This window comes from Notolepis coatsorum (genome assembly GCF_963971535.1).
Source record: "Notolepis coatsorum genome assembly, chromosome: 10".
Lineage (NCBI taxonomy): Eukaryota > Metazoa > Chordata > Actinopteri > Aulopiformes > Paralepididae > Notolepis > Notolepis coatsorum.
The window spans coordinates 12,241,609-12,256,608 of NC_140174.1; the positions used below are offsets into that span (position 1 = coordinate 12,241,609).

Consider the following 15,000-nt stretch of genomic DNA (forward strand, 5'->3'; position numbering starts at 1 on the left):
CTACTGTACATGGCTGCACTCCTCTACTGTACATGGCACCAACGCCACTATCAAGTCTACTGGCTTACTAGACACGCTGCTGGCCAGCATGACTACTACTACCATAGTGTCTTTATACCTGTATCACTGACTGTACATATTCATATCACAACTCTGTACATACATCTGATCAGCACTACACTCAGTAGTACTTGTTTATATATTGTCATACCCAGTTTAGTCACCTGTACGTCGTATATTACTGTTGCACTTTACTGTTACATGTGCACTCTGTTGGATGCCCAGACTTCTTATTGTTGTACTTTATACTTATTATACTGTGCTGTATAATGACAATACATTTTAATCTAATCTAATCTAATCTAATTTGTGGGGATATTAGGGGACACAAGGAACACACACACACACACACACACACACACACACACACACACACACACACACACACACACACACACACACACACACACACACACACACACACACACACACACACACACCACACACACATACACCATAGATAAGAGATGGGAATGTGATACTTGATTATGCTGAACACTGTATAATGAGACTGGCAGAAAGTGCTGTGTCTGAAATCCGTCATACACTCTTCAATAAAGACACTACACTCATAATGACCCATAAACACTCACACAGTGGCACTTCAATGACACAGAGGCCTGTGTGTGTGTGTGTGTGTGTGTGTGTGTGTGTGTGTGTGTGTGTGTGTGTGTGTGTGTGTGTGTGTGTGTGTGTGTGTGTGTGTGTGTGTGTGTGTGTGTGTGTGTGTGTGTGTGTGTGTGTGTGTGTGTGTGTGTAGGTGGGTGGGTGTGGGTGTGTGTGTGTGTGTGTGTGTGTGTGGTGTGTGTGTGTGTGTGTGTGTGTGTGTGTGTGTGTGTGTGTGTGTGTGTGTGTGTGTGTGTGTGTGTGTGTGTGTGTGTTGTGTGTGTGTGTGTGTGTGTGTGTGTGTGTGTGTGTGTGTGTGTGTAGAAGAACATGCTGAGAGATACAACTAATGAGACTGCAGAAGATCTCTTTTGATGTCTCTAAATCTTACATCACTGTGGGAGTGTGTGTGTGTGTGTGTGTGTGTGTGTGTGTGTGTGTGTGTGTGTGTGTGTGTGTGTGTGTGTGTATGAGTTACCCTCCCCCCGCCTCGCTTCCACCGACAGACAGTTGAGGCGAGGTGGCCCACCCTGTCACTCTCGTAAGCTCCTTAGGGAGGGGGGGACGCCGCTTGCTTCCACCGCCGCGGTCCATTCTCCTCCCCGCCGCCCCCGCTATCTCTTTCCTCCCACCAGAGCGGCTCCGCTGGCAGACGTCCCCGTGGGCGTTCGTACGGGATGGGACCCCGCGGGGGCCGGACTGATCCGTGTGGCGTCAGGCTGTCATTCAAACACTAGAGTTGTCAGGATCTCCGTTGAGTCAGACGAGCGCTTGTCTCTGTGTTCTAAGTAGGGTTGGATCAGGGGTCGATACTGGTTATTGATCAGGGCCGGTATTAAATATCTCGAGGAGGCCGTTATCTGTTGATGGCTGATATTCAATTGTAGTAAATCTATTTTCTTTCTTTTTCAACATATTTCGATTTGCTTTTAGATTTTTATAACAAAAACTTAGACATTGAATACATTGAAGGAAAAAAGGAAGAACATTTTAAACAAATCATAATAGTAAATACATAAATAAATATAAAAAGACAAACTTACAAAGACAGGCAGCTGCACCAGTAAAAGGCCTGAGGCAAACCTACAGACTTAGATACAAACACAAAACAATTAACAAGCGCGACTTGTAATCTTCTCATGTTATACCCAGGGAGGTGGGGGGGGGTCTAGTTTGATGTCTGATGTCTTCCATAATTGGACTCTGACTCATCAAACCTATTGGAGGAGCCTGGGATTGTGAGTCAGAGTTTTTCAGTTTGAGACGTTGCATCACGTCTCTCAGCCTCCGAGTCCAGCTCGTAGAAGAGGAGACTCCAGTGAAGAAGTATTTACATTTAAAAAAAAAAATTTAACCTTTATTTACCCAGGCAAGCAAGTAAGAACATACGGTACTCTTATATACAAAAGCTGCCTGACCAAAAGGCAAAGGCCTTTTGAGGGGGGGGGGGGGGGGGGGGTACATCATGCATACTAGTAAATACAATAAACAATGACAGTAGCAGTAGTATACAAGGAAAATTACAATAAATAAGGGAGGGATAAGGAAAGAGAGAGAGGGGGGGAAAGCAGTGAGCGATGTGAGGGCAGTGAGTTTAGTTTAGCAACACTGCTTTTTTTGTTATCTGGAGTTTAGTTCCAGAGAGATTATCATTGTCTTCTACTACGTATACTAAAAATCATAGGATCTGGCTCAATTACCATTTTGAAAACCTCTGACAGAGGTTTATTAAAAATGGTTTATTAAAAATCTAACTCCAAAATGTGGACAAATTATGACACTGCCAGAAAGAGTGTTCCTTTAAGATATTCCTTTATTGATCCCCTTGGGGGAAATCTGGGCGTCATAGCAGCATGGGGGAGGGGAGGTACAGGTATGGGCAGGGTAATAGTAGAAACTTTAAAGGCATAAATATAGGTAATACAATTCGATTTGAATATAAAAATATGAGAAAAATAAGATGTTGGTGAAATAGAGTTTGACTTCTGAGAAATGCAGGCGATGCAGCAGCAGCTTAAACGTAATGAGACCAGGTCGAGCACAGAGTCGTATGGACCCCTTCCAGGGCCGCTCCCCACCGCCTTGCAGTCAAAACCCCAAACCCCCCTCCCATGCAGATCGTATACCCATCCAGTGATGGGTTGTGTAAATTAGACAAGAAATCATAGGGAAAGAATATCGCACCCCTCCTTGAAGGTTCAAAGGAAATCAGAGAATTCCATGAGTGTCTGCAGTAAATGTTTTTTGTCACAATTTCCTTCCAGTAACAAATCTGTACACAGCTGTCACATAACTCATAAGACATTTTTATTTTGTTTTTATCCACTTTTTCTCCCCATTTTCTATTTTTCTCCCATCCCAATTTCGTATATCCAATTCTTCCCTCCCCTTGTCTTGAACGTTGCTAGACTATGCCTCCCACAGGTCGGTTGTAGTGAGGACAGAAGCCTTGCATCACGTGTCCCCTCCGGTACACGAGGAGGAAGCCTGTCGCAGCTCTCAGTGGCGAGGAGTAACGCGTGGGAGGCTCACGCTGCCCCTGTCACTTCCTGCTTCCGTCGCACCGGCGTCACCAAACCGACCTGTAGGAGTCACTGTCCACAACGTCAAATCCCCACCCACCGGCTTTCCCACCCCCTAATACTTGCCAATTGTATTAGTATGAACGACCGGCCAGCCGGTAGCAACGTCGAGAGCTGGGCTCGAACCCAGCGTATCCTGCGTTAGTGGCGAGCGCCTTGCCCACTGCGCCAATCAGCCGCAACTCATAAGACATTTGAACAATACATTTGAATGTCCATGGCGCTAGACTTTGAAAAAACTGAGCGGAAATCTTAAATAGACAATAGACAATAGACACATACGCCAATGTGAATAAACCACTCCCCAAAATGTAACTTCCCACCACAGTCAACACAGCTGAAAGTCGCCCAATTTTCCGCCGTCGACTAAAAATCAATATCTGAAATTTTTTTTAAAGAGATAGTCTTTTACTATTATGCACTTTGCTACTAAGGCATCTACAATGCCTATATTACTACCTACTATGGCTAATATGTCTCTACTACTATGACTGTTCAACACTGTTGACAATGTTACTGACCCTTAGCTGCCAGAGTTGTACCCTTCCTGCTGACCTGTTGTACAGAACGTGTTGCTTTGGATAAAAGTGTTCAGCTAAATGACTAAATGTAAATGTAATAACAAATTTGTACAGCAAAGAAATACATTCCGGCTTTCCATCATCTCAACCAATTAACTTATAGCCTACCTTAATCTTGAATGACAAATTTCTCTCGTCGATTTGATTTTTGCGATGTATCTTTGTTTCATTAGCCTGACAGATTGCTAACCGTTGGATATAAAAATATATATATATACAGTATTATTTTCCTTCAAAATATTTGTGAATTCTGGAGCCCTGATTAGCGTCATACAGCATGGTGTGGTCGGTATCAACGGACTCCTTGCGATCTCTAGTCGTTTCATATGATACCGTCATCTTTGCTGTAGCCAGTGTTGTAGTACTCGAGTCTGAGTCCTGGACTGATTTTCAGGACGACTTGGACTTGAGCACTGATGACTCGGACTTGGACTCGGACTCAAGCATTGACTGCAGACGAGGACTCAGACTTGTTAATTGATAAGTTATTTACAGTTATTTATTTTTTATTTATTTTGTAATATGCTCTAATCATTTGGCATTATATATTGATGGCTAGTGCATTTGTTTGGCTATTGTGTCACAAAGTAAATAAACTCCCTTTGAAATGGTGACCGCTATGTCATTTATGTTTAATGTAGACCTTTTTTTATTTGTACGTCAGCTCCTTGACTGCCAGAGTGGAGTGGACTCAACCTTGACGACCTGGACTCGGACTCGGGTAATGGGGACTCGACTCGACTCGGACTCGACTCAGGCTCTTCTTTGTTCTTTGGTGACTTGGACTCGGACTCGAACACTGGGGACTCGAGACTTGACTCAGACTTGAGATTTAGTGACTCGACTACAACACACTGGCTGTAGCATCCAAACGCTAGAGCCTGCAAAAGATGCTATAATGTCAACGGGCCAACGATATCGGCCTGCTATATCGGCTGAGCTCTACGTCTATGTGTCGCAGAATCTCCATTATTTCACAGTCTATGTTTTCTATATATTTGATGTTGACGGTTTGATTGACTGATAAAGTGTGTCTGCTTTTTGTTAACGGTCTGATTATTTAAGGAATCCAGATCTTTGCGCTAGTCTGTCTCCTACTCTTTGTGATCTGTGCAGCTCTGTTTGTGATCTGCGCAGATCTGTTTGTGATCTGCACAGCTCTGTTTGTGATCTGCGCAGATCTGTTTGTGATCTGCACAGATCTGTTTGTGATCTGCACAGATCTGTTTGTGATCTGCACAGCTCTGTTTGTGATCTGCACAGATCTGTTTGTGATCTGCACAGATCTGTTTGTGATCTGCACAGCTCTCTTTGTGATCTGCACAGATCTGTTTGTGATCTGCACAGATCTGTTTGTGATCTGCACAGATCTGTTTGTGATCTGCACAGCTCTGTTTGTGATCTGCACAGCTCTGTTTGTGATCTGCACAGATCTGTTTGTGATCTGCACAGCTCTCTTTGTGATCTGCACAGATCTGTTTGTGATCTGCACAGATCTGTTTGTGATCTGCACAGCTCTGTTTGTGATCTGCACAGCTCTGTTTGTGATCTGCACAGCTCTGTTTGTGATCTGCACAGCTCTATTTGTGATCTGCACAGCTCTGTTTGTGATCTGCACAGCTCTGTTTGTGATCTGCACAGCTCTCTTTATGATCTGCACAGCTCTGTTTGTGATCTGCGCAGCTCTGTTTGTGATCTGCACAGCTGTGTTTGTGATCTGCACAGCTGTGTTTGTGATCTGCACAGCTGTGTTTGTGATCTGCACAGCTCTCTTTATGATCTGCACAGATCTGTTTGTGATCTGCACAGCTCTGTTTGTGATCTGCACAGCTCTGTTTGTGATCTGCACAGATCTGTTTGTGATCTGCACAGATCTGTTTGTGATCTGCACAGCTCTGTTTGTGATCTGCACAGCTGTGTTTGTGATCTGCACAGCTCTCTTTATGATCTGCACAGATCTGTTTGTGATCTGCACAGCTCTGTTTGTGATCTGCACAGCTCTGTTTGTGATCTGCACAGATCTGTTTGTGATCTGCGCAGCTCTGTTTGTGATCTGCGCAGCTCTGTTTGTGATCTGCGCAGCTCTGTTTGTGATCTGCACAGATCTGTTTGTGATCTGTGCAGCTCTGTTTGTGATCTGCGCAGCTCTGTTTGTGATCTGCGCAGATCTGTTTGTGATCTGCACAGCTCTGTGTGTGATCTGCGCAGATCTGTTTGTGATCTGCGCAGATCTGTTTGTGATCTGCACAGATCTGTTTGTGATCTGCACAGATCTGTTTGTGATCTGCACAGATCTGTTTGTGATCTGCACAGATCTGTTTGTGATCTGCGCAGATCTGTTTGTGACCTGCGCAGCTCTGTTTGTGATCTGCACAGCTCTGTTTGTGATCTGCACAGCTCTGTTTGTGATCTGCGCAGATCTGTTTGTGACCTGCGCAGCTCTGTTTGTGATCTGCACAGCTCTGTTCGTGATCTGCACAGATCTGTTTGTGATCTGCACAGCTCCCTGTGTCCCTGTGGTTTCATGTGCTGTTTCACTGAGCTCCCTCTGTCCGTCTTAGCGTACTGCTTCCAGTGTATTTCAGACTGCCAGCTCTCTCATTTGACATTCAGAGCACCGGGGGGGGGGGGGGGGGGGGGGTCCCCCACATCACTTATAGGCATCATCAAGACGGCCGCTGTCAGTGATCCAGATCTGCACCATGTCAAAAGCCCCCCCCCCCCCCCCCCCGTAACCAAACCTCACCGCACAACAAAACCAGGACGGAGCGGGTGGAGACTCCAGCCTGTCGAATCTTGGAATCTTGTCTGGCTTTTTAGTCCCAGGTTGTGCCTCGGAAAAACAGTGGGACCGGCTTCCGATAACACAACGTTACACACCTATGACCGCACGGAACGCTGCCGCATATATCCTGTTCGCTCTCTCTCTCTCTCTCTCTCACTTCTCCTGCGATGAACCTGCCATGCAAATTCATAGGGTTTATATATAGCCCGTCTTTCATCCCCTGTGCATTCCCGCCCGGCAGCTAAAAGAGGGAGAATGTGGACCAGCTCTGCGCTGATGTGGTTCATCTGTGTGATCTCTCAGCGTCGCCTCAGTTTACTGCACTTCTGTCTTTCATCTAAAGCCTTTGAGTTACGTGGTACGATTTAGGACCACAGTAGTACACACTCATACACACACACACACACACACACACACACACACACACACACATACAAATACATGTAACAGGGGTTTATTGTTTATTGTTTAAAAGGATCCCCATTAGCTGCCACCTAAGTGGCGAGCTAGTCTTCCTGGGGTCCACTCCACACAGAAAGACAACACAAAACACAATAACAATACATGAGATACATATGACAATCACAATTCACTTAATTAACAATGATAATCTAAAAACAGTAAAACATTGTAGACATCTTAACACTTTGGCGACCACACTCTTGCGGCGATTTATGCCTCAGAGGACAGAGGTTTGTTTACAAACCGATGTACGTTCTAAGAGCTATATATATAATTTATAGTATTGCTATCTGTCCATTCTCATTGTCACTTGAGTGCATAAACCGTGCCTTCATAATGGCTTAAAGAAAATAAAAATCCATCGTTTGGTTGTCATTTTATAGCGTCGTGAATATAAGAATTTATCGCGCTTTTCGTCTCGTCTTTTTTCCAGGAAGCTAGATAATAGGCTAAACGTTGGCGCCGTTATATCAAACGCCATTTCTGCTGTATATATACGAATGAAATAAAACAAACTGCGTAGCATCCGGACTATTACAGAGCATCTATGGATGAAATGGGGGCGGCGGGGAACGCCGATTAGTATTATTGATTAGCAATAGAGTGTGCGTTCAGGTAGCCAATGTCAGTGATCTATCACGTTAGGTTTTAAAACAATGTCCAATCCAGCTGTAATTTGGGGGAATAGTATCCTACCGTCAGGCCATGTGATCGCCGGCAGCATTTCTTCATTAGTCATCGGATTCTGGTAGATCGATATGTCCATTGGCTAATCATAAATCCCATTATTCCAGATTGAAATATGCGTTCGGTAACGTGATCAAAGATGGAGGGTCTTCGTTTGGAATCGAGGCTCATATGATCCGCCCACAGACTGTAAAAGATTTTTTTTTTTAAATCCCCTCAATGATACTGCAGTGTAGCGATGGCGCCCCTAAGCGGATCTGGCCGGTATTGCATGTTTCGAAAATCAAATATGTGGGTAGGTCATGCATCTCGATCGCGGACGTTAATAGCGTTATAAATATGGAATAAAACAATAACAACTTGCCACGGCTATATACGTGGCTCTGGTCCACAACGCATGGCACCGAAACCCGTATATATACGTGGACGGTCCACATAGTGTTAATAAACATCAGAATATTTTCAGAAAAGGTTATTACATTCACGAGTAAATATTTCATTATTGCATTCCTACAGTAGGTATTTCCACTCCCAAAAACGTGAACAGTATTTGCTCACATATTTAAGTAGTGCATTATTTAAGGGGTCCATCTTCTCTATACTGTATACTCTATACTGTACATAGTGAATACCCCGTTGAATCTCTTTGTACGTTGCTAACAGCCAACAGTGCGTTGTGTTTGAGGATGGTGGTGGTGGGATGACGGTTGACGGTTCGCTAATTGACTCCAACGACACAGACTAATATTTTGATATTAGACATAGTAACCATTTGACGTTCAAATTAATTTAATGTCACATGCTAGAGGCGTCTGTTACGCACACACACACACGCACACGCACACACACACACACACATACATGCGTAATTGATGCACGGGGGGAAACGAGCGCCGGCGTTCAACTCTCAACCTCTCTCACTCCTCTTTTCCACAGCATGTTTCTGGGGCCGAGGCCAGAGTCGCACGGGACGGCCATGTCGCCATGTCGCCACGACGACGCCGCCGTCACTCGGCCCTCCCTCCAGTGACCCCCCCCCCCCCCCGTGGTAGGCGCTGGGGATGCTGGGAAATAACAGGCGTTTTTATCCCGGTCAGGACGACGACAAGGAGGAGGAGGAGGAGGAGGAGGATGATGATGATGAGGAGGAGGAAGAGGAGCGGGGGAGCGAGAGCGGCATAGGGGAGGAGGGTGGGCGGCGCGACGACGGGGAGAACGGCGAGATGGACGCCCTGGAGGAGATGGAGCAGCTGAAGGCGGGCAGGAAGGGGAGGGGCGGCGAGGCGGGCAAGCCCTCCGCCATGGTGGTGGGCAGACAGAGGGCCGACCGGCCGCAGAGGCCCGGTAACCAGGGCAACCGGGGCGTCCCGTACCCCTCCGGTCAGGCCCCGCCTCACCATCCGTCGGCCGGCAAGCAGCAGCATCAACAGCAGCAGCAGCAGCATCAACAGCAGCAGCATCAACAGCAGCAGCAGCATCTGATCTCGGCCAATCAGCAGCAGCAGCATCCTCACGCCGGCCCGACCAATGCGCTGCAGAAGAGGCGGGCTCACATGGAGCGCAGCATGACCACGGTGGCCCCGCTGGAGGAGACCCACCTCACCATGATGGTGTTCCGCGTAGGGATCCCTGACATCAAGCAAACAGTAGGTGCAACGTAGACAGACGCTCTCCACCTCTCTGACTCTTACCGTATTGTCCCGAGTATAAGAGCACGCCTCGTTCTCCACCTCTCTGACTCTTACCGTATTGTCCCGAGTATAAGAGCACGCCTCGTTCTCCACCTCTCTGACTCTTACCGTATTGTCCCGAGTATAAGAGCACGCCTCGTTCTCCACCTCTCTGACTCTTACCGTATTGTCCCGAGTATAAGAGCACGCCTCGTTCTCCACCTCTCTGACTCTTACCGTATTGTCCCGAGTATAAGAGCACGCCTCGTTCTCCACCTCTCTGACTCTTACCGTATTGTCCCGAGTATAAGAGCACGCCTCGTTCTCCACCTCTCTGACTCTTACCGTATTGTCCCGAGTATAAGAGCACGCCTCGTTCTCCACCTCTCTGACTCTTACCGTATTGTCCCGAGTATAAGAGCACGCCTCGTTCTCCACCTCTCTGACTCTTACCGTATTGTCCCGAGTATAAGAGCACGCCTCGCTCTCCACCTCTCTGACTCTTACCGTATTGTCCCGAGTATAAGAGCACGCCTCGTTCTCCACCTCTCTGACTCATACCGTATTGTCCCGAGTATAAGAGCACACCTCGTTCTCCACCTCTCTGACTCTTACCGTATTGTCCCGAGTATAAGAGCACACCTCGTTCTCCACCTCTCTAACTCATACCGTATTGTCCCGAGTATAAGAGCACACCTCGTTCTCCACCTCTCTGACTCTTACCGTATTGTCCCGAGTATAAGAGCACGCCTCGTTCTCCACCTCTCTGACTTATACCGTATTGTCCCGAGTATAAGAGCACGCCTCGTTCTCCACCTCTCTGACTCTTACCGTATTGTCCCGAGTATAAGAGCACACCTCGTTCTCCACCTCTCTGACTCTTACCGTATTGTCCCGAGTATAAGAGCACACCTCGTTCTCCACCTCTCTGACTCTTACCGTATTGTCCCGAGTATAAGAGCACACCTCGTTCTCCACCTCTCTGACTCTTACCGTATTGTCCCGAGTATAAGAGCACGCCTCGTTCTCCACCTCTCTGACTCTTACCGTATTGTCCCGAGTATAAGAGCACGCCTCGTTCTCCACCTCTCTGACTCTTACCGTATTGTCCCGAGTATAAGAGCACGCCTCGTTCTCCACCTCTCTGACTCTTACCGTATTGTCCCGAGTATAAGAGCACGCCTCGTTCTCCACCTCTCTGACTCTTACCGTATTGTCCCGAGTATAAGAGCACGCCTCGCTCTCCACCTCTCTGACTCTTACCGTATTGTCCCGAGTATAAGAGCACGCCTCGTTCTCCACCTCTCTGACTCATACCGTATTGTCCCGAGTATAAGAGCACACCTCGTTCTCCACCTCTCTGACTCTTACCGTATTGTCCCGAGTATAAGAGCACACCTCGTTCTCCACCTCTCTGACTCATACCGTATTGTCCCGAGTATAAGAGCACACCTCGTTCTCCACCTCTCTGACTCTTACCGTATTGTCCCGAGTATAAGAGCACGCCTCGTTCTCCACCTCTCTGACTTATACCGTATTGTCCCGAGTATAAGAGCACGCCTCGTTCTCCACCTCTCTGACTCTTACCGTATTGTCCCGAGTATAAGAGCACACCTCGTTCTCCACCTCTCTGACTCTTACCGTATTGTCCCGAGTATAAGAGCACACCTCGTTCTCCACCTCTCTGACTCTTACCGTATTGTCCCGAGTATAAGAGCACACCTCGTTCTCCACCTCTCTGACTCTTACCGTATTGTCCCGAGTATAAGAGCACGCCTCGTTCTCCACCTCTCTGATTCTTACCGTATTGTCCCGAGTATAAGAGCACGCCTCGTTCTCCACCTCTCTGACTTGTACCGTATTGTCCCGAGTATAAGAGCACGCCTCGTTCTCCACCTCTCTGACTCTTACCGTATTGTCCCGAGTATAAGAGCACGCCTCGTTCTCCACCTCTCTGACTCTTACCGTATTGTCCCGAGTATAAGAGCACACCTCGTTCTCCACCTCTCTGACTTACCGTATTGTCCCGAGTATAAGAGCACGCCTCGCTCTCACCTCTCTGACTTTTACCGTATTGTCCCGAGTATAAGAGCACGCCTCGTTCTCCACCTCTCTGACTCTTACCGTATTGTCCCGAGTATAAGAGCACGCCTCGTTCTCCACCTCTCTGACTTGTACCGTATTGTCCCGAGTATAAGAGCATGCCTCGTTCTCCACCTCTCTGACTTGTACCGTATTGTCCCGAGTATAAGAGCACGCCTCGTTCTCCACCTCTCTGACTTGTACCGTATTGTCTCGAGTATAAGAGCACGCCTCGTTCTCCACCTCTCTGACTTGTACCGTATTGTCCCGAGTATAAGAGCACGCCTCGTTCTCCACCTCTCTGACTTACCGTATTGTCCCGAGTATAAGAGCACGCCTCGTTCTCCACCTCTCTGACTCTTACCGTATTGTCCCGAGTATAAGAGCACGCCTCGCTCTCACCTCTCTGACTTGTACCGTATTGTCCCGAGTATAAGAGCACGCCTCGTTCTCCACCTCTCTGACTTGTACCGTATTGTCCCGAGTATAAGAGCACGCCTCGTTCTCCACCTCTCTGACTTGTACCGTATTGTCCCGAGTATAAGAGCATGCCTCGTTCTCCACCACTCTGACTCTTACCGTATTGTCCCGAGTATAAGAGCACGCCTCGTTCTCCACCTCTCTGACTCTTACCGTATTGTCCCGAGTATAAGAGCACGCCTCGTTCTCCACCTCTCTGACTTATACCGTATTGTCCCGAGTATAAGAGCACGCCTCGTTCTCCACCTCTCTGACTCTTACCGTATTGTCCCGAGTATAAGAGCACGCCTCGTTCTCCACCTCTCTGACTTATACCGTATTGTCCCGAGTATAAGAGCACGCCTCGTTCTCCACCTCTCTGACTTAGAGGAGAGAGGGTCCCAGAGGAGAGAGAGGGTCCCAGAGGAGAGAGAGTCCCAGGGGAGAGAGGGTCCCAGGGGAGAGAGGGTCCCAGAGGAGAGAGGGTCCCAGAGGAGAGAGAGTCCCAGGGGAGAGAGGGTCCCAGGGGAGAGAGGGTCCCAGAGGAGAGAGGGTCCCAGGGGAGAGAGGGTCCCAGAGGAGAGAGGGTCCCAGAGGAGAGAGAGTCCCAGAGGGGAGAGAGTCCCAGAGGAGAGAGGGTCCCAGGGGAGAGAGGGTCCCAGGGGAGAGAGGAGAGATGGTCCCAGGGGAGAGAGGGTCCCAGAGGAGAGAGGGTCCCAGGGGAGAGAGGAGAGATGGTCCCAGGGGAGAGAGGGTCCCAGAGGAGAGATGGTACACTCGGTTCTCCAGCGCCCCCTGAGGGCTGGCTCTGCACGGCAGAGGAGGCTGCATCACTAATGACTTTTAAAAGTCTAGACCCTGGAAATAAGACAACACCCCTTTTTCATTTGTTTTTCTACGGGGAAAAAACCCATCTTAAATTCTGGACAATACGGTATTTCTTACTTGAACATGTAGTTGTCACTGATGTGTGTGTGTGTGTATAAGCATTGTGTGTGTGTGTGTGTGTGTGTGTGTGTGTGTGTGTGTGTGTGTGTGTGTGTGTGTGTGTGTGTGTGTGTGTGTGTGTAAGCACAGTGTGTGTGTGTGTGTGTGTGTGTGTGTGTGTGTATAAGCACAGTTTGTGTGTGTGTGTATAAGCACAGTGTGTGTGTGTGTGTGTGTGTGTGTGTGTGTGTGTGTGTGTGTGTGTGTGTGTGTGTGTGTGTGTGTGTATAAGCACAGTGTGAGTATAACCACAGTGTGTGTATACGCGCAGTGTGTGTGTGTGTGTGTGTGTGTATAAGCACAGTTTATGTGTGTATAAGCACAGTGTGTGTGTATAAGCACAGTGTATGTGTGTGTGTATAAGCACATTTTGTCTGTGTATAAGCACAGTGTGTGTGTGTATAAGCACAGTGTGTGTGAGTATAAACAGTGTGTGTGTGTGTGTATAAGCACAGTGTGTGTGAGTATAAACAGTGTGTGTGTGAGCATAACTGTTCAAAGCACACTCCTCCCTCTTCTCCCTACATCAGGCCAGGGATGAGGCCCAGAGGCAAGCGTTCATCCTTTCAATCATTATCTAATCTGGGAGGATCTCATTTATAGTGACATCGAGAAATACAACACATACAAATACAAAAAAATATATATATAGAAACAGAAAGTCAATCAATTAAACATTTAAAATAATTTAAAACAACTGCAGACTGCGGTGAAGTGGTTTGCTATTAAAGATTTAAACTAGGGCTGTCAGTTTATCACGTTAATTAGATTAATTAATTACACAGCAAATTATCGCGTTATGAATATTAACTCAAAATTAATAAAAAATAAAAAATATCATTCATTCCATAAGAACGTAGAATAAACATGTACAGACTTTTTTTGTTTTTAATGGTCCATTTGCATGTTCTTGGTATCTGATTCTAGGGACATCTATGGAGCTCAGGGAATGTATTCCCAGTGTCAGAAATACTGTGTCTGTTACTAGGCTTTAGTAAATTGTAATGAACCAAATGAGAATATCAATTACATTTTATTTAAAAAAATGTTATCTTTGACTGTGAATAACACCATGCTAAAATTGACCAGACCTGAAAAATCTAAGCAAATGAATAAATGGAAGATGATTAAACAGAAGGTTTTGTAGATACAGTACTGAATTCTGCCATCCGGACACATGCCATTTGAAATATGATTATAGAATATAGAATATCAGGCCTAAAATGGTTATGCGATTAAAATGTGATTAATTCGATTAATTAATTACAAATCCTGTAATTAATTAGATTAAAAAAAAGTATCGCCTGACAGCACTAATTTAAGCTGATCAATAGATACTAGTTTTAAAGTGCGTTGCAAAACAGTCCATGTTTCCGGGGCACAGAAGCTACAAGCAGTTGTTCCTAATTCAGTGCGAACGCTGTAAGCAGACGCCTTGGTCTTCAGCAGGGGTAACATCTCCCGCATACGAATAAGAAAACAAACAAACAAAGAGTTAATGAGCACACCGACTCGCGTTAAACGACCAGCCAGTGCAAAGGCATCCGATGTAACCGGTCGTGTGGAAGAGGCAGGTGAGAATTGACCCACCCGCCCACACACAATACACCCAGGTCCCCTGCCCCCCTGCCCCCCTGCCCCCCACACACAGAGACCCGTCATCATCTCTGCTTCCAACTCCCAGAGCCCCCCCGACTGTTCTACATGTCAGCTAATCTGCCCTCAATATAACAGTAATTGCTAATTATCTAATACGGTTTTAATGAGTTTGGGGAGGGCTGGGGAAAGAGAGAGAGAGAGAGACACAGAGAGAGAGAGGATGCATTTCCTGTTGGTCATAGTAGTAGGGCACCACTCTCAGTCTGCCGCCCACCACCAGAGAACGCTGCTGAAATATAATTGGCCTGAATTAAAGGGGGGGGGGGGGGTGGGGGGGGGATTGGAGAGAGGGAGGGAACATTAGAAGAGAGAGAGAACTGTGACGGAGGTGTAGAACTGTGACGGAGGTGTAGAACTGTGTGACGGAGGTGTAGAACTGT

At 46.9% G+C, this 15,000-nt stretch overlaps 1 pseudogene across 1 annotated transcript in view; it reads left to right on the plus strand.

Moving 5' to 3' along the window:
- Positions 1 to 8,986: 8,986 nt before the first annotated feature.
- Positions 8,987 to 15,000, plus strand: part of LOC311235445 (SH3 and multiple ankyrin repeat domains protein 1-like) — a 114,859-nt pseudogene continuing 108,845 nt past the window's right edge. Inside the window, exon 1 of the transcript in view lies at positions 8,987 to 9,409. The product of the transcript in view is annotated as an SH3 and multiple ankyrin repeat domains protein 1-like (transcript). The remainder of the gene's footprint in view (positions 9,410 to 15,000) is intronic.